Source organism: Pinus tabuliformis, chromosome 1_2, assembly GCF_031772625.1.
Source record: "Pinus tabuliformis cultivar Carrire ecotype Pingquan chromosome 1_2, CPIR1, whole genome shotgun sequence".
Lineage (NCBI taxonomy): Eukaryota > Viridiplantae > Streptophyta > Pinopsida > Pinales > Pinaceae > Pinus > Pinus tabuliformis.
Genome location: NC_142298.1, coordinates 1,143,472,756 through 1,143,493,883, shown reverse-complemented (window position 1 = coordinate 1,143,493,883; position 21,128 = coordinate 1,143,472,756).

Genomic DNA, 21,128 nt, shown 5'->3' with positions numbered 1-21,128 from the left:
ACAGAATCACAGAGCCAAAACCAGAAAAATAAACCAATTTTCTCAAAGCAAAGTTCACATAAAGGAAAATACTTTTCTCATCAATGGAATCTATCCCCAGCGGAGTCGCCAATTTGTCACACGGAATTGGTCAAAGGTGCGGACACGGCTGACCTTCCTAGAAGTCTAAGACATTCTAATGACAAACAAGACAAAATGGAGTAATCTTTCTCTAAATACACCTTTTACAACATGAAAACTACAAGTGTTTAGGCTTACCTTATTCCAAAACGCTGTTGTTGAAGTCCGTTCTTGACGATCCGGATGAGCTCCTCCTTCATGTCAATTCCCGCAACCACAAACAATCAAACAATTACCAAGCACTTGTATTTCATATAATAAAACATATATTCAACATGCAGACCAAGGAACACATGAAATAACTCATTAACACAAGCTATTGAGAAAAATAAACCAGTTTGTATTAATAACGAAACAAAGAAACTCTTACAACCTGGCCTTGGTGTTGTGCAAGTTCCTCCCAGGGTCCATCAAGGGTTTTCCTCTACTTTGACAAAGCTCACCCACTTCCAAGTAGAATCATGTAAAGACAATCTCTCCTCACAAAGGTTCTAATGGAAGACCTAAATCCTGCAGCATTTACCCAAAGAAAATGTATAGCTCCAACCTCTCCTCCTTCTGGCTCAATGTCTTTATTTATAGTGCTGTAAAGAGGTTATTCAGGTCCACTATCAATGGGATCATCCCCCTCTATGGGTGGGATAGCTCCCTTATTGATGGGATAAGTCCCCTCTTAATAGAGATACATGAACCAACTGGAGGCGCATCCATTTCATCAAACCGACCTCTAGAATGTTCTAGAAGTAACCACAAGTAACTTTTTCAAGATAAAACTTGCGCATTTTGCCTTTTACAGAAGGACGCACCTGTCCTTTAGCATACAGAGCGTCCATGGACGCAGCTTTTGTGAACATGGCCTGCGTCCCCGCAGGTAAGGCTAGAGAGAACCTGCGACCCCAGAGATAAACATAGTTTTTACAAGACTTTCTCTCTTCTTTGAGTTTGAGATGGATAACAGAGGCATAAGACTTGCCTAAGAGGGTAGCATGACTGTTGATTTGAGCCATACTAACTGTAAGTAGTCAAGGTGACATTTTTTAGTGTAATAGATATCTGTTACACTAAAAAATGTCACCTTGACTACTTACAGTTAGTATGGCTCAAATCAACAGTCATGCTACCCTCTTAGGCAAGTCTTATGCCTCTGTTATCCATCTCAAACTCAAAGAAGAGAGAAAGTCTTGTAAAAACTATGTTTATCTCTGGGGTCGCAGGTTCTCTCTAGCCTTACCTGCGGGGACGCAGGCCATGTTCACAAAAGCTGCGTCCATGGACGCTCTGTATGTTAAAGGACAGGTGCGTCCTTCTGTAAAAGGCAAAATGCGCAAGTTTTATCTTGAAAAAGTTACTTGTGGTTACTTCTAGAACATTCTAGAGGTCGGTTTGATGAAATGGATGCGCCTCCAGTTGGTTCATGTATCTCTATTAAGAGGGGACTTATCCCATCAATAAGGGAGCTATCCCACCCATAGAGGGGGATGATCCCATTGATAGTGGACCTGGATAACCTCTTTACAGCACTATAAATAAAGACATTGAGCCAGAAGGAGGAGAGGTTGGAGCTATACATTTTCTTTGGGTAAATGCTGCAGGATTTAGGTCTTCCATTAGAACCTTTGTGAGGAGAGATTGTCTTTACTTGATTCTACTTGGAAGAGGGTGAGCTTTGTCAAAGTAGAGGAAAACACTTGATGGACCCTGGGAGGAACTTGCACAACACCAAGGCCAGGTTGTAAGAGTTTCTTTGTTTCGTTATTAATACAAACTGGTTTATTTTTCTCAATAGCTTATGTTAATGAGTTATTTCATGTGTTCCTTGGTCTGCATGTTGAATGTATGTTTTATTATATGAAATACAAGTGCTTGGTAATTGTTTGATTGTTTGTGGTTGCAGGAATTGACTTGAAGGGGGAGCTCATCCGGATCGTCAAGAACGGACTTCAACAATAGCGTTTTGGAATAAGGTAAGCCTAAACACTTGTACTTTTCATATTGTAAAAGGTATATTTAGAGAAAGATCACTCCATTTTGTCTTGTTTGTCGCTAGAGAGTTTATACTCCTAGGGAGGTCAGTTGTGTCAGCCCAAATGACTTTTTCCGCCACGACAGAGGAGAGATACAAGATCCCTCTTGAACCTCCTTTTGGGGGATGCCCTTGAGAGGCACAATCAAATTATGCCCATGGAATCCATTTATTGGTGACTTTTTCTTTTGTGCCATGCCTTTCTTATTTTTCCTCTACGTATGGAAATGCATTTAGTATGCTTAGAGATTGGATTTCACATTCAAGTGGTAGTGTCTCTTGTCCTTCAAATAAATTTAAGTTTCTGGAGCACCATATTCCCTAAGGTATATTAAATGGAAGATCTTTAATTTTATTTGAATAATTGTTGTTAAACAAGTCCAAAAAGCATATTTAGTGCTTCCTCCTTCCCATGCATCCCTTAACCCAATCATGTAACCAAATTCTTTCCAAAGGTCTCTTTGGAGAAATGACAAGTCATAAGTGATCAAATGTTTCCTTTACTTCTTGGCTCAAACTACACCAAATTTGGTCGATAAACATATTTTTCGATAGAATCTCCCATGTGGGATTTAACACCCATTTTTTCAACCATTAAGGCTTATAATGTTGGAGTGGCCATTAGGAACATATATGCACATTTTAATTGATGTAATATTCATTTTATTTAATATATTGATAAACTACAAAAGAGAGAAGCCAACACAAATCCAAATGCTTAAGAAAGGACGCTATGAGGGGGGTTTAGGGAAACTTTGTTAACCTGAATATAATTTTCTATTTTAGATATTTTTATAGAACTACAAATTTGGTAGTTGAACCGCCAATTACCAGTAGCTATGAGAAAAGAATTGGGAGTGGTGAGGGATTTCCTGAGGCATGGGAAACATACCATCAATATTTTTAGAATTGGCCATGAAATCTTGGAAGGACCTGGAGTTCTTAGGTAGGGAAATAGGAGGGTGCATGCGTGCATAGAAGTACAGAAGAGAGAGAGAGTAGTGATGTGTGTGGAACAAGCAAGATGAAATGGAGATAGATGTGCATATAACCTAAATGACCATCAGGATGAACCAAAATATTTCATGTGGATTCTAAGACTGTAGCTCGAAATAAAAGGTGAGGTAAAATCCTTCTAATATGCATTGGCTTGTGTGAAGCTATGGTTTCTTTAGTATTTATGAAGTCAACTTTGTATATTTCAACCAGAGTTAGAGTGTTTGAAGGAAATTATTGAGAAATTGTTGTTGGATATATTCACAATAAGAACTAACAAAAGGGAAGTAACGAGGGATTGTTGGATTAGAGCAATGATTTCTTTGTGTTGTGTAGGCCCACTATGGCCACATTGTTAAAGATAATAGGCCCTATCTCAGTTTCTGGAAGGAAGCATATGAAACTCCTTTGTATGAAAGAGATTATCCTTCATTTTCTCTACCCTAATGAATCCATAAATCACTTGAGTGAGTTTTCCCCTAAAGGCGTCAAATTTCGCTCGAGGGTGGTCAACTGCAAGAAATCCTACAATGAAATTGAACCTATGGCTAGGTGAAGAGTGTCTCTCCCTTTTTTATTTTCTAACAACCTCATGTGACAGATAGATGTATTAATGAAATGAAATTGTTATTCATTGTCTCATATAATTCTGTGTTGGCTATTGGATATGTTGTAATGATGAGATGGAACAATGTGTGATTGTGTGTGTAGTAGTTATGATTTTGTTTATGTACAACCTTTGAATATACCTAACTGTTTTCTTGAAATATGTTTCTTGTGATAAATAGGGAATGTTGTGAGGTGGAATGGATATTTTGGTTTGAGCTTCAAGACTCTACTAAGTATTTATATCATGCAAAAGGACCTAACTAGGCCTTCTATGGAAGGGAATAGATGTGTTGTATCCTAGTATGGTAATAAGAAGACTAGGACGTTTGTGCTTGATTGTAGACCTTGGAGAAGGTTGGTTAAGGTCTGTTGTGACAATGTTTAGTGGATGTTCCATATCTTATGTTGAGGAGTTATGGAAACCTTGCAAACCATTGTGTTAAGCTAGGTTTTTGGCTATTTTATTTGTAAGTTGTGGAGGTAGAGGTTTGAGGCTTGAAGCCCAAAGGAGTGAGAATAACTCACCATATTTAGGAGAAGTAGTGTATTTGTATATGGCCTTCTCTTCTTTTTTTTTTTTTTTTTTTTTTTTTTCTGAAAGTTTTGATTTGAAGATAGTGCTTGGGAGGATTTCAAAGGCGGAAGAAGACCTTTAAGATTCTCAATAGTCTTTTGGGAAAGTCATTGGCTTGTTAAGAGTTAGTATCAACATTATGTATAGGCTAGAATATTAGTGGGAGTTCAAAGCTTTGGAGGATGGATTTTCCTATTCTTGTGTTGATTTAGATACTAGGGGATTAGAGGCTTGTTAACCAGCATTAATTGATCAATTGTATCCTACCTTTCTTAACTCCATACTACAACCAATTTTCTTCCTTTTGAGATACTCCATAATTTTTTCCTATAGAATACCATTTTACCCACTCACTTCCTCCATTATTCACGACCTAAAACATCTATTGTACTTATTCATTTTTCATGTATGTGGGTTTTAGACTCTCTTCTTCCTCAACTCATCCCACACTTGCATCTTGCATTCTATAATTAACACCTACATTTTTACAACATACAACTTGCACCCTTTTTTATTCACTTATTCTTTTGGATGAATCCTTCCTGCAAGGCTATATATGTAGTCATTTTAGTCATTTCCATACTTCACTACTCCTCTCACATGCATATGTAAGAGGCCTTGCTTCATAATATCTTGTATTCATGTCCATCCTGCATTCATTATTCCCACTTCCTTTCTTAAGATGCATTAAATCATCATGGCCAACAAATTGTATTCATGTCCATCATGCATTCATTATTCCCATTTCCTTTCTTAAGATGCATTAAATCATCATGGCCAACACATGCTTCACATGAATGAAGATCTCGTCTCTATTAAATGAGGTACATTTCTCAATGAGATAGGGCTATCTTTCCAAATTAAATCGAGGTACATTTCTCAATGAGATAGGGCTATCTTTCCAAATTAAATCATTTATGAACCTTGCATGTATTTACACATAGAACTGAATAAGACATTTAACATTACGAAAGTTTCTAATTAGTCACGTCTTAGCTCATTAACATGTTGAATATTGTTAATATATATTAAATGAAAAAGTTGAATAGAAAAAGAGATGCCTTTTATGGAGACATTATGAGCATTGGTGACAAGATCATGATTTCTACTGGTCCATGGCTTTTGATGATATTTAACGCTTAACCCAAAATATAATAGTAACAAGGCATGGGCATTAAGCATTGTACACGTTAGGCGCATGCTTAAAGTCTTTATTTTTCGAAATTGGTTTCTTCATGCATTGATAAACTTGATAGTAGAAAGAGACATGTATGAATAATAGAAGCTACTTTATTCAAAAAGACACTTTATCTCTCGAAAGGAAATTTAGCATTTAAGATAGTAGAGGTTGACATCTTCCTTATGGACCACAATGAAGGAAAGGCCTTCTCAATTTTTTTTTTGAAAAATGTATAATAAGCAGCTGGTTAATGCCAACAAAATTAAGGTCTATGTACATTGGACAACCCATGTAGGAATTTTCCTAGTTATTAGCGAGGGTTCACGGTCAAGAATCCACTTTTTCACTAAATATTTTCTTTACATTATACATTATTCAATCTATAGGTAAGTCATTTTTAACTAGGTCCATACAATTTTTGCTAAAATTTCATACTAGCTTGGATATTTCACTCAAATAAGATGGTTTTTTATGTCCCCGTACTTGATATATGCAATTTTCTATTGCAATGGTTTCGAAGGCCTACCAAGGTCACTGCAATTAAAATTTATTTTAACTTGGTGTAGTTATAGTATCCCTCATTCTAGAAGCAAAAAGCTAAGATATACTTTAATCTTGTATAACTAAAATTTCTTCCTCGCAGAATATAGGAAACGTTCATCAATCTCTCTACTAGCAGGTCCCTCTACTAGCAGGTTCTCTCTCGAAGCTCTGGAAAGAAAGGGAATATTTTAAATACAAGAATATTTTTGGTTTATTCCCCTATTTGGATTTGAATGAAAGCCTCTCATACTTCCAATCTATGTTTGTGACAAGTTCGTAAAAATGTGTCAACAATACAAGTACTTGACAAATTTATTAATGGAAAATAAAGAAACATGTTATATCTTTGCCTATTAAACTTGGCAATTTTAGTTTCAAGAGAATTTCAAACATTGATGAATATGTTATGTATGTTGGGTATCCATTATATTATTTGCACGACTAGTATTAGACATTGTTACGTTGCACTTGGTGTAGCAGGGGGGTGGCAACCCCCATCCCCCCCAAGCACCAAGCTAGGGTTTGCAGGGGTGAGAATCCCTTGGTACTCTGTTATATATATATATATATATATATATTTTCAGACCCACTCATATTGGGGTGGATTGTTGATTTTGGGTAGTAGATGTTGGTACAAAATGGAGAGAAAATTAAAATTAAATTTTGAATTAACTTTTTCAAGTCAGCCTTGAAGTATAGGTCGACCCAGTTAAAGAACACATCACTTGGGTCTCCTACAAACATCTTGACAGTGTTGGATGTTGCCAACATGTAAGGGGATCTCCTTGATGTGAAGTCCGAATTAGATCACACTATCTGGTGTAGGATTCCCATGTAGCTGTATGGTCCAACCACCATTGGAAAGGTTTCAAAGATTTGCCTTGGTTACAAAAAACACACAAGAGATCTCAACACCTCTTTGAGGTAGAAATTATGTAATATTTGTGAGACACAAAATGTAAGGTGCATGGGGAAATTCCATGATTGGTAAAGGAAAATGAGCCTCTGGTTAGGGAAGTAATAGTACTATCCTAAAGGGGGACTTGAGAACAAGAGAAAGGCTTGTTGATTACCTACAAATTAGTCCAAAAAATAAATAACAATCATGAAAATATTGTTGGGTGTGGAGCCTGATTATCTTCTGTATTCAAAGGTTTCAGCCGGATGTATACTTCAGGAAGACTGTACACCCCTCCACGCGGAGGGGACTTGTCCCCCAGCGGGGGTTCGGGGGCAACGCCCCCAAAGCTAAAAAATAGATGTAAAATTGCCTTGTAAAAGTCTAGTAATTTCTAGTCAATCTGGGCTGTTCATTAGGCGGATGATCTAACGGTAGAAGTTATGTTTAATTTAGGGTTTTTTGCCCTAGAAGGCAACCCCTCACTATATGAGGGAATTGTATTGCGTCTATGCATATCTGTATTCTGAGTGAGGAAGAGAGGAGATTGAGAGCGAAGAGGGTGTTACAACGGATCTGCTGTAGGCTGTATCTCTTCAGTTTGTTGGATAATATAATAAAAGAAGGATTGGCTGTTTCTCCATGGACGTAGCCCAAACTCGGTGAACCACATATATCTGTGTTTCTCTTGTTTTATGCATTTTCTGTGTTTATATTTCTGCAATATTTTATGAGTTCCATTGCTTCGTAATATATAATTTTCTAAAAAATATAACAACACCTATTGAGTAATAACCATATCTAAGTAATGAAGCAGTTCATTAGACTTAGTATGTAATTGAACCAACATATACCATAAACATAACAAGAATAATCCTACTACATCCACAATACATGTATGAAGAAGTGTCGGCTCATAGAGATTTTGATTATCCCAAGTACATTGCTACATAGATGAAACACTAGATCCAATAGTGGAACATGAAGCCACAACTTGCTTCTCCAAAGAATGATCTATCTCCTATGCACTACAAGAGAAGCCAAGGAAAGACTCCAAGAATCCAAGCCCTTAGCTTGAGTTATGAGGAGCTATTTATAACTAATGACAATGACCTTTGAGCTTCCTCATGACTCTTCAAATCCTATGAATTTTCATATTCTATACATGACTCTTTACATTCCATATGTGGCTATTCACATTCCACATGCGTCTCTTGGACTTCACTACATGCCATTTATTACAAAATACAAATTACATGTGAGATAATGGCTAGATAAGACAAAAATGATAATAGGACAAAGTCTTATCAAATTGAAAAATCATTTGCTTCCTCATGGAGCTCATTGGTGATGTATGTGTGCCATGCTATAAACTCCATAGAGATGACTTTGACCCGAACTGGCAAGTCCCCTGCATAACACATCTTCACCTCTAGTGCCTTTGTCAATGTAGCCTTGGAGCTTAATTGTACATTATTCCATTATTAACCATGATAGTTTCATGTGAGCTTTGACTGGTGCAATGGTATTTTGTAGAATAATGTCTTTGGTGATTTCCAAGCCTTCCTATTTCGATGCTTTCTTGATCAGTTCTATGTACTACCTGATCCCCTAGAAGATTATTTCACTAACTCTAATTTCTTCAAGTGATATTATTAAGGGCATCCCATGTTTCTATGCTAGAGACTCAAAACCATTGTGAAGTCTATTGTAAGCAGCAATAGTTCACACTGAATATTCTCCAAGAAGCATATAGTTTTGATGGTGGATTCTTAGCTGAACTTTGTCTAACTCAGCGACAATCCTATCTTTTGTCTCGAAATGTTGCGGAGCGTCTGGATATTTGGACGCCCATTCCTGAAGTTGGTCAATCACTTTGTTTGCTAGTTTTAAGAGTTTTACAAATTCTTGTGCTTTCTTATGAATTCCAGAAAGAGGAGCCACTACTTTTTGTAGAAGTATCATATCATCATATAACCGTGCCATGGTATCTTCCACCGACCCCAGTTCCTCCTACATGGATGAATTCCATTCTATTGTAATGCAGTTGTGGGAAGATAATTGTTGATTCTCTACAGCAAGGAGTTCTTCCAGTTTCTTCTCTGCATCTAGTTCTCTCCTTAATCGTGCATTCTCATTCAATGAATATTCAGAGTTATCCTGCATCGTTGTAGCAAAATAAACATTTTCTACGATAATTTCCCTTGGATTCTTTTTAGTATTTCCAGTTATCACCTTCTCTTTAGATACCAAGATTGGATTCTGAGGATCATTTGGGAAGTATCTCCGGCTCTCCTACATGATCCTCTTCTCGAGTTGATCGAACGTAACATTGCACACATCCATGACTCTATCCTTAGGTGGAGGTGTGATTCCCATTTCACCAAATGAGATATGAGCACCCATGAGAGGAGGTTCTTCTGGAGAACCTTCTTGATCATCCATGGGTTGGATGGTATCCTCTTCCTCCAACTATTCCTCTATCTCCTGAGTCAATTTTTCTTCTTCCAGTATTTATGCTACTTCTTCCTCTTGGGACTACCTTTGTTGTTCCTCTTATACTCTTCTCTTTTCCTCTTCTTCTTCCTATTTCTTCTTGAGGAACTCATCTTGCTTCCTATTCTCATCTTCTTCTAACTCTCTCCTATCATGTTCATCTTGAATAGCTCCTGTGTTCAAAGGATCGACCTTCCACTTTTTGTTGATTTCTCCTATCGAATAATGCTTTATCCTTTTCCTAGGAGTTGTACTCTTTGCTGGAGGACTTATGCGTGTTGTCTCATGTACTTGCATATATGGAGCTGGTGGATCTTGGGGTTAACCAACTTCTAGTCCTAGATTTGTCTTGATAACTGCATTGTACTAGTTCTTCACCTTCTCATCCTCTGTTATAGACATTGATGAATAATCCCAATTGAAATCAATCATTTCACAATGTTTCTTGCATACTTTCTTGGGATTATATCTATGAAACTCTTCAACTACAAAGTGCAAGCGGTCCAACTCCTATATTTATTCTTTTGCTACCTTATGGATATTTAACTCTTATAATCCGATCTTCAAAGGGAAAGTTAGCCATGGGGATAAGGAATCCTAACAACCCTTTGTTCAATGAGGTGCTACTTCTTGTAGGATCACCTTATTGGTTACATATCGTGACATGAGATGCAGAGAAATATGAAATTCGAAGAAACATATGTATGTACCTTTGGTCGCAACAATCCAATACACAATATCATGCAATGAATCCTTCACAAGGTCACTCATGCAAGGAGGATCAATGCCATATATCATATGGAATATGAACATGAAGAAATTCAATGCTAAACTATCATATTCCCCTTTGAAAATCAAGTCAGTCAACACCCTATATTGGAAGTATACTAGAAACTTATCCTGCGGGATCTAGTTCCAATACATTCCTGGGAATGCATATTGTGCACAGATTCCATCCATTAGAAATGGAGACATGTAAAAACTTGGTGCTTGGTTTGACCTCAAAGATGCTTTTTCATGCCCCACATGACGCTGCAATTCAAAAGAGAATATCTTTCCAATTGAAAACTTTACCACGGGTAACCACCATATTGAGCATATATATCCAATTTTCTTCAAATAATTCAACGTTCTTTCTCCCATGAAACTGACAACACATAACAATGATATACTAATATACATCCTTGAGTATCCTAGTCAGATAAAATGTGGATGAGAGATGACGAAACTTAGTAGGCTATCGACACCATGATTTGATGATGTCACTTGTGTCAAGGTTAGCCCATCTAGTGTGAAAGTCATTATTTGCATATTCTGTCATCATCTGCATCTTATAGTAGGTATGCATGTCTTCTCCATAATAGGTGGCAAGTTGACTATTGCTTTCACTACGGAGCACCGAATGAGAATCATCCATGTGTGTAATAATCCATTCAATCACTCCAACACATAGGATGACTAGGAATATGCATGTGATCCTGTGTATCCTGGACCACTTGATATTTATGTATACTTCCAAGTCCTCCAAGTTTTTAGGGAACTTTTTCAACATGAAGGTGTCTTTGATTCTTTTCCATGTGACCGTTGTAGACTTATTTATGAAGCACTGTGTATTTGCATAAATGGGAATGGCTGGATTTGTCACTTCATGTGCTTCCATAACACTTTATTTTGAGGCTTCTTTGGAGGCCACCTTACATAGCGGGAGGCATGGCTCCAACAAATGATGAAAGCGTGACAATACCTGTAACTCGAACACCTGTTTGTGGGAGTACACTCATGGTGACAAGATTTTCTTTTTTGAAATATCCTATCTATTATAGTAATATCTTAGCAAATAATATTCAAAGAACCCTCAAATGTAACTAAGAATGTAAATCTATCAATGAAAACACATAGCTACATGCATGGGCATAAAATCTACATGCAAACAAGAAGGATACACTTTCAAAGTAGGAAGGAAGTTCATGGGTCATTCGGGGATTTGAAGTGCAATCATGTGCTCAAGCAAGAGGAGGAAAACATCAATGGCGTAAGGGCATACTTCGAATAGACGAAGTAGTTAGGTTTTTTACCTTCAGGCCTTCAAGGTGCGCTCATGCGTTCAAAGAGACAGAGTGGGCACAAGGGCACAATCCAAGAGACGTGGAACAAAGCTTCAGGCCTGCAGGCCTTCAAGGTGCGGTCATGCGCTCAAGGACAAGGAAGGGAAAATATTCAATCCTTCGAGGTTTTCTCATGCAATCAAGGAGGGTGAAATTCCTCGTGATGAGGGAGTGTGCTTAAGAAGAAAACGTGTGTATTACGGACATAGTTTTCTCAGTTAGTTGGGGGTTCAACTTCTAGAATTTTTCTCGGCCATTGAAAGGATCAAGGACAAGTCTAGCTGCAAGATTGCATGATAGAAATGTGAATAAGAATTATCTACAAGATTTTATAGATGTTGTAGTAATCATGATTAGAATTTGTGACATCAAATTAACACTTGTAAAAGCAATATTGAATAGAAAGTCCAGTTGTTATGAAACCAGCTCAAGAAAAGATAGAAAAGATAGATCAACGCCTTAGAATCTAGCGTCTTCGAGGGGGCAACCTCCTTTACATTACATAAATGAAAAATTCTTGGATGATTCAAATGAAAAAACCTCCTTTCTATATATAGGAGTCTAAGGAGTCACAATATAACCAAGCCGACCTAACAATAATAATATAAAGCCACAAAAATAACAATAGAGGGATTCTATGGGGCACAGTAATAACAATATGGGGGCAATAGGGGCACAACAATATTAATAAGGGTATAACTACAATAGTAATGGGGTAATCACTAGTACTATAGGGACCCAACATGCCCCTCTCCTTCAAAAAAGTGTTGTCCTCAACGCTTGAGTAGTTCTGCATAAAATTCTCACCCTCCCATGTGGAATCTTCAGCAAATAAGTTCTTCCACTTGATAAGATACTTTGAAATTGATCGATTTCGTAGCTATCGAGTTCTTGTTTCTGTGACTGCTTCTGGTTCCAATATAATTTTTCCTTCCTTGTCAAGTTCTAGCAATATTGTTTGAACTGGGAGCTTGTCGCCTATAACCTTCTTTAAACATGAAACATGGAAAATTGGGTGCAATCGAGAAGCTGCAGGAAGCTCCAATTTGTATGCCATAGTACCAATCTTTTGCAACACCTTGTACGGACCATAAAACTTTGGTGATAATTTATTATCCTTCTTAGCTTGCTTGAGGGACATTTTCTTATATGGTTGTAGCCGTAGGAATACCCAATCACCTACATCAAAACTTCTTTCACTGCGATGTTGATCTGCCTGTTGTTTCATTCTATTCTGTGCCAACACGAGGTTATCCTTTAAGAGTTGGAGGACTTGTTGTTGATGTTCGATGTGATGTTCCACTGCCTGAACCTTATAATTTTCTTTTAAATATGATGTGATGGATGGTGGTTGATACCCATAAAGTGCCATAAATGGGGTAATTTTTGTTGCTGTATGGAAGGAAGTGTTATACCACCATTTAGCTAGAGGCAACCATTTGACCCATTGTGTCTGTTTATCAGATACAAAGCAACGAAGATATCCTTCCAAACATTTGTTTACTATCTCAGTTTGCCCATCAGATTGAGGATGATAAGATGAGCTATGAGCTAACTGAGTACCAAGACAAGAAAATAATTCTGTCCAAAAATTTCCAGTGAAAATGGGATCTCTGTCACTTACAATAATCTTTGGGTTTCCATGTAGCTTTTGAATTGTTTCCATAAATGCAGTAGAAACTGTACTGGCTTTAAATGGATGTGATAATGCACAAAAGTGTGCATACTTGGTAAGTCTATCAACTACCACCATGATGACACTCTTTCCCTCAGACTTGGGTAAACCTGTGATAAAATCCATTGAAACCTTCTCCCAACGTTGGCTTGGAATGGATAAAGGTTGTAATAGACCCGGTGTCTTAATTGTTTCAACTTTATTTTGTTGGCAAACCAAACATTCCGCCACAAACTTTTGAATATCTGATTTAAGGCCATCCCAAAAAAATTCCTTCTAAACCCTGTGGTAAGTTTTTAAATATCCTGAGTGCCCTCCTAAGGGAGAAGTGTGCAATTCCATAAGAATCTTTTGTTTTAGCTGGGAATTCTTACAAAGGTATAAGCGATCTTTGTACCATAACGAATCATTTTTCCAGCTAAATGTATCAGACGTACTGGAATCTTGTTGTAACTTTCGAATAAGTGCCCACACTTCTTCATCATTCTTCCATTCCTCCCTTGCTTCGTTTATCCAATCTGGTTGGATAATAGAAATGTCGCACAACAATGCTTCCACATCCTCATCCTTTCTTGAGAGTGCATCTGCCACCACATTTTGCTTTTTTTGTAGATGATTTCAAAGTCATAACCCAACATCTTTGTGACCCACTTTTGTTGCTCTTCAGAGGATAATATTTGTTCTAAAAAGTATTTAAGGCTATCATGATCCGTTTTTACCTTGAAGTGTCTTCCCATTAGGTAGGGTCACCATTTCTTAAGTGCATGGAGTATTGCCAACATTTCCTTCTCATAAATAGCTTTGCTTAAAAACTTTCCCTTGATTGGATGACTTTCAAAAGCAATGGGTCTTTCATCTTGCATTAGAAAACCACCAATTCCATTTCCTGAAGCATCACATTCCACAATAAAGGTTTTTGTGAAGTCTGGTGTAGCTAAGACTGGTGCTTGGCACATTGCCTCTTTAAGATGTTCAAAGGCCTTTGTTGCTTCCGGAGTCCATGAAAATGCATCTTTCTTCAATAATGTTGTTAGAGGTGCTGCTATTCTCCCATAATTCTTAACAAACTTGTGATAATACCCTGTCAACCTGAGAAATCCTCGCAGATGCTTTATGGATGTGGGGATTTTCCATTCCTTAATGGCTTTAATTTTGCTAGGGTCTACCTTAACTCCTTCATGAGATACAATATGACCCAGATATTCCACCTCCTGGACTCCAAAGAAACATTTGGATCTTTTTGCATATAATTGTTTCTCCTCCAATAGTTGTAGCACCCTGTCAACATGTTCAACATGATCCTTCCAAGACTTGCTGTAGATTAGTATATCATCAAAAAATACTAACACAAATTTTCTAAGGAATGGTTTGAAAATTGAATTCATCAAAACTTGAAATGTTGAAGGTGCATTGGTAAGGCCAAAAGGCATGACCAAAAATTCATAATGACCCTCATGAGTTCTAAATGTTGTTTTCAGAATGTCTTCAGTCTTCATTCTGATTTGATGATATCCTGAATGAAGATCCAACTTGGTGAAGTAAATTGATCCATGCAATTCATCTAGTAATTCATCAATGACAGGAATGGGGAACTTATCTTTAATAGTGAGCTTGTTGAGCTCCCTATAATCCGGACACATGCGCCATGATCCATCCTTCTTGTGCACCAATACTACTGGAGCATAGAAAGAACTTTGACTCAGTTGAATTATACCAGCCTCTAGCATTTCTGCAACCATACGTTCAATTTCACTCTTTTGGACATAGGGATATCTGTACGGCCTGATGTTTGGAGGAACACTTCCTGGAATCAGATGAATAGCATGATCATGATCACGCATAGGTGGGAGACCTTTGGGAGTCTCAAATACCTTGGAATGATTGTCCAAGACTTTTTGGAGATCTGGAGAAATATATGATTCCTATGTGGAAACATCTAGCGAACATAATTGTGCAATTACACCTCTTTGCTCCCTTTTTAGAAGCTTTGTCATACCATTAGGCTGATTATCTTTCCTGGTTTCCCTAAAATACCCCTTAATTCAACTTCCTTTCCTTCCGTAGAAAATTTGATGAGAAGTTCTTGAAAATTAAAAGCTATTGTACCCAAGGATTGTAGCCATTGGACTCCTAGTACAACATCAGCACCTCCGATTGGAATGGAAAGCATTGGGCTAGTCAATACATATTCTCCCATGGATAGCTTGATATTATGGAACTTTCCAGAGCAATTTATTGTTCCTCCATTTGTAATCATCACTTGACACTCTGGTGCTGGATATAGGAAGCAATTCAATTCTTTTGCTACCTTACAATGAATAAAATTGTGGGTGCTTCCTGAATCAATCAACACCATTGCCTTTTTCTTCTTGATTTGTCCTTCTATCTTGATGCTTTGAGGAGTAGTAATTCCTGGCAATGCATTACAAGATATGGCCGAATTTATTTGTTCTTCATCTAGGCTTTATTCTTGGAGTATATCCTCTTCTTTTGACCTTTCTTGCTCCTGGAAAGCATTGGGTTAGTCAATACATATTCTCCCATGGATAGCTTGTTATTATGGCACTTTCCAGAGCAATTTATTGTTCCTCCATTTGCAATCATCACTTGACACTCTGATGCTGGATATAGGAAGCAATTCAATTCTTTTGCTACCTTACAATGAATAAAATTGTGGGTGCTTCCTGAATCAATCAACACTATTACCTTTTTGTTCTTGATTTGTCCTTCTATCTTGATGCTTTGAGGAGTAGTAATTCCTGGCAATGCATTACAAGATATGGTCAAATTTATTTGTTCTTCATCTAGGCTTTGTTCCTGGAGTATATCCTCTTCTTTTGACCTTTCTTGCTCCTTTTCTTCTTCCTCTTCACAATCTATGTAGAACGATTTCTTCTCAACACACTTATGACCTTTAGTGTATTTGCTATCACAACTGTAACAAAGCCCTTTTGCTCTTTTTTCTTCCAATTGTTGTGGTGTCAACCTTATAGGTTGTTGAAGACTAGGGGCAACAACACTTCTGTCTTTATAGTTGTGAGTGGTATGCTTCCTGGTTGCCATAATTTTGCTTTCCATTTTTCTTGCTAACCTGAATGCCTTCTCTAAAAAATATGGTTCCCAAAGGCGAACATCATGTTGGATATTATCCTTTAAAGACCCTATGAACACATCAATCCTATGCTCCTCTGGAATATCTTTTACCCTTATGTTAAATTTTTGGAACTCCTCAATGTGCTCCATTATTGAACCCTTTTGTTTGAGACTTATCAATTGGCTAAAAAAAGTGTTGCTTTTTGTATCCTCATAATGTGCTATCAATTCTTCCCTAAAAATTTCCCAAGTGATAAATTGTTTATGAGAGCAAAGCCATTGATACCATACAAACTGATTTGGTTCCAAATATAAAGTTGCCATACGTACCTTTTGTGTGTTTTGCACATTATTGAGATCGAAGAATTGCTCCATCTGTAATATCCAAGTGGCAGGATCCTTGCCATCAAACTTCCTCATATCGATTTTTGGAATATGGTGAGTCTTCGATCCAACATTAGAGTCTATGGAATCATGATTAACATTTCTTTTGTTCTCATCATGAGTTTCCTTTAGTACCCTTTCACCCTTAGTGACCATTGCTTCTAGCAACTTATTCATATTTATCTTCAATTCTTCCATCTTATCATCCATGCCATTCACCTTAGCTTCCATGCCGTCCATCTTAGCTTCTACACCTTTCTTTAAACAATCCATCTTAGCTTCTACACCTTTCTTTAAACCATCCATCTTAGCTTCTACATCTTTCCTTAAACCATCCATCTTAGATTTTGTTGTTTTTTGTGCAAGTGACACTTGTTGCACTTGTTCTTGTAATTTTGATATATCATATAGCATTTCTTCTTCTTCTTCATGAGTCATGCTAGAGCTTTCAGGTTCCTTACTATGTGTTTGAATTTTATTTCCTCGGGGCATCAGTTACCGATAATAATGCTCTATTATTCCCTTTGAATTCCTTCAAAATAAATTTTCAAACCAAGCTTAAGCAAAAATTTAAGAAAATTTACACACCTTTTTTCACTTTGTAGGAGCTCGATATTGCCTCTGATGTATCTATGTACTATCTGATCATCTAGTTCTGAATTTGTGACTTACAGTAGCCCTCTGTGTCCTCTTCCAATGCCACAAGTGTGACCCAAATTGGATTCTCCAAGGAAGAGTTATATGAAATCTCCCAAAGTGACTTGATTATAGACTAGTTCAGTAGAGCGAACTTGTACGATGTGCCACGAGTCACTGTTTCGACCTTTGGATCTAAAAAATGCATACCAGAAACTACAATCTGTCCTCTTTCTATACCTTCTTATGAAATTTCAATCCGATCCCTAGAGAGAAAGTTATGACGATTTTTCCCAGGTCACCTGTTTGGAATGTAATTCAGGAGTCTGCAAAAAGACCAACTTCCTATGATCATATCTCCGCAAATATAATGCAAAAAGCTCTGAAATTTGGACCCAAGGTTCAGTGCGATTTCTTCTCAAATGGGTTTTTTTTTGCAACTTCTGAAACGTCGCAGAAAAAAAGTTATAGCGAAAATACCACGATGACCTGTTTGGAGCAGCGAAACCCTAGAATCCAAAGCTCTAATACCAAATGTTATTAAACCAGCTCAAGAAAAGATAGAAAAGATAGATCAACGCCTTAGAATCTAGCCTCTTCGAGGGGGCAACCTCCTTTACATTACATAAATGAACAATTCTTGGATGATTCAAATGGAGAAACCTCCTTTCTATATATAGGAGTCTAAGGAGTCACAATATAACCCGGCCGACCTAACAATAATAATATAAAGCCACAAAAATAATAATAGAGGGATTCTATGGGGCACAGTAATAAAAATATGGGGGTAATAGGGGCACAACAATATTAATAAGGGGTATAACTACAATAGTAATGGGGTAATCACTAGTATTATAGGGACCCAACACTAGTAAATCAATTGGAAAGAAAAGAAACGACAACAAGGAAAGAAATATTGACAGCAAAATCATGAAAGACAACCAATAGAATCAACATGAAAAACTTATCTGTAACATAGAATGACAAAGAGTTTCTTGATCCAAATATGTGCACCCAAGAATTATTATGAGAATGAATGATTAGATGGGTTAATTTAAAATATATTACATGCAAATTTGTCTCATGAATGCTCACCAATTATCGACAAGTGAATGAGTTAGTTAAGGGAAGTGAAGTGGGCTCCTATTTTATAGGAGTGTACCCACATGCAACAAGGGAGCTCATGCATGCATTCTAGAAGCGAACATGTCTTCATGTCAAAGGAATGTGCTCAAGGAGGGTGCACTTTCTAAGCACGAAGGAGTTTGCTCAAGGAGGGAACACTTCTTCAGCTTGAAGGAGTGTGCTGAACACAAGAGAAAGTCTTCATCAACTTGAAGTGAGATTTTTCCTCAAAGGATTCCTTTTATTTCTTTTGTTTGCTTTTGTGTGCTTTTGTGTTTTTCATGTGTGTGCATGGAAAACAAGGCTAGTTTTAAGTCAATAAAAGTCACGAGTTGACCTAACCATGTACAAGATAACACAAGCGCTTCTAAAGGGTAGGTGGTGACACTCAGGAAACATTTACTTAGGAGGATGTGGCACCTCGATAAAACATAAGAATAACAAAACGAATGTTGTCAAGACACTAAGGGGTTTGAAATGAAAGTTCTTGTAGGATCCAAAATCGACTTAGAAAAACATTTTGGAGGGTCGTTGTCACAACGACAACACTTGGAAACACACTGGGAGAACCCCAGCTCCTATGATATGGTTTTATTTGTGCACAAAGTCTCATTTCTCCAGGAACTATTGATTCAATCAGTGAGTCACCTTATCTTCCCACTCTACTTGATTAAATGTATAGTCTTCCCAGTTCAATTACTTGATGTAACACATCATAAAGTAATCCATATCCTTATCCTATTGATGTAAGTAAGGGTAATATAGCAAAGTGAGTTAAAACGAATAGAGTATGAGTTTTACATCTCTGACATCACTCTACTTCTAGCACTCATTGACAGTATGCCGATGGAGTCGCTTTGGGAACACACATGTTTCTTCATTTCCAACAAGCCTAGATAGTGCTTCGACAAATTTTCTTGCTTCACCTCCTTACGCATGAGGCCTTTCTCTTATTTAACCCTCTATATATTCTTTCTTATAAAGAAGGTTGTGCTTAGGCACTTATTATTTTCAATGGGTGGAAGAGGGATCCTGACTTATTGAGTGTAGAAGAGGTTTCTCTTTCATAGACAGATTTAAGACCTCTGATGTTTTTTTCGCTAAAATTTTCCCCTTATATTACCCTACTCATATGGATAGGAAGTAACACACTTCATTAGTAGACAAGACCAAGAAAATGAATGAGAATCCTAAATAGACATGGGCATCATGGTTTTCGTATGGTTTCCCATCTAAAGGATTATATTTTCCATTCGAAAATCATTGAATTGAAAGATATAAACGAAATCAAAGGAGAGGGTAATAGGTAAGCCAAGGGTTGTATGTTACGACAACTTTCCTTTCACAAAATACTAACCATGTCATCTTGAAGCTCAAAACCATATTTATTCAAAGATTAAAGGAGTGAAAAAAAAAGAAAGGAAAAGAAAAGAAAAAATAGGAATGTAATGCATTTAACTAAATGCAACCTATCTTATCCTAAACTAAACAATACAGGGTCAGGTCATGTGAAATGGAATTTCCAATGCAGCCATATAATATTCTCCTGACTTTTGAGTCGAAATATGTGATCATGTAAAACAAAGATGAAATGCAGTGAAGTGAAAAGGATAAACAACACAAACATTTGCATTGACACATACAAAAAAAAAAGTACAATCATGATGGTGTAACACACTTGACTGCTTCATCGGACAAAAAGATCCAAAACAACAAAAACTATTAGGTTCACGATCACATAAGACTCTATTAAACACATGCAAGTGTAGGCCATGAGACGTAGGTCCTGACTGGTAAGATTCTTTGAGGGAATTTACAATAGATCATGGAAATAACCTTTAGAAAAAAATTACCAAGAAAAAATTGATCAAAGAAAAATCCACATCATAAGAAAAATCAATAGATTGACCATAATTCATGTTGTCACGTGCGTAAAAATATTCAGTGATGATGCAGAACGTAAGTTAGATGGAATAATTTGACATTCATTAAGATCACTCTTTTCTTTCACATCACAGAATATAGATTTCCTTGAGGTGGAATGTAGTGATTGAGGGTTAAAGTTTTTTACATTAAGAAAACAAGAATCCCTCAAGAGAGAGTTGACATCCCACGAGTTGACATATATGAGAAGATTTTGCAAGAAATCTTGAACTAACCAAAATAAAAAATACCATAAGGGTGACAAGAACTTGACATAACCATCAACATAGGCTGAAGTTCCCTACTCACCTAACTTAACTTTGAATTCTTAAAATATTGAAAATTAGGCCGAGAAAACACAGTTAGTTGATTGTCCTAACAAGATTCATTATTAAAATCATGAGATTCATAAGGGAATGGAGGTTTATCAGATAGATCTTCAATATTGCCACAAAATCCTCAATGATAAGCATATCATATTTTTGATTAAAAGGAGGTATACCTAAAATAAAATCTTCAATAATCGTATCATACTCCATTTGAAACTTTCACAAATCTGAATCTTCTTACGGGAACAAGGATTCATCCATGAAGCTTGAAACATAATCACCATATATTTCAGAAAAAGGAAATCATCAGGGTCATGGTTGTCCAAGGATTCATCTTGATTAACAAGTTGAGAGTTGACATGAGGATTATCAAGATTCAAATATGGTTGATTGATAGGATTGAAAAAATCATCATCAAG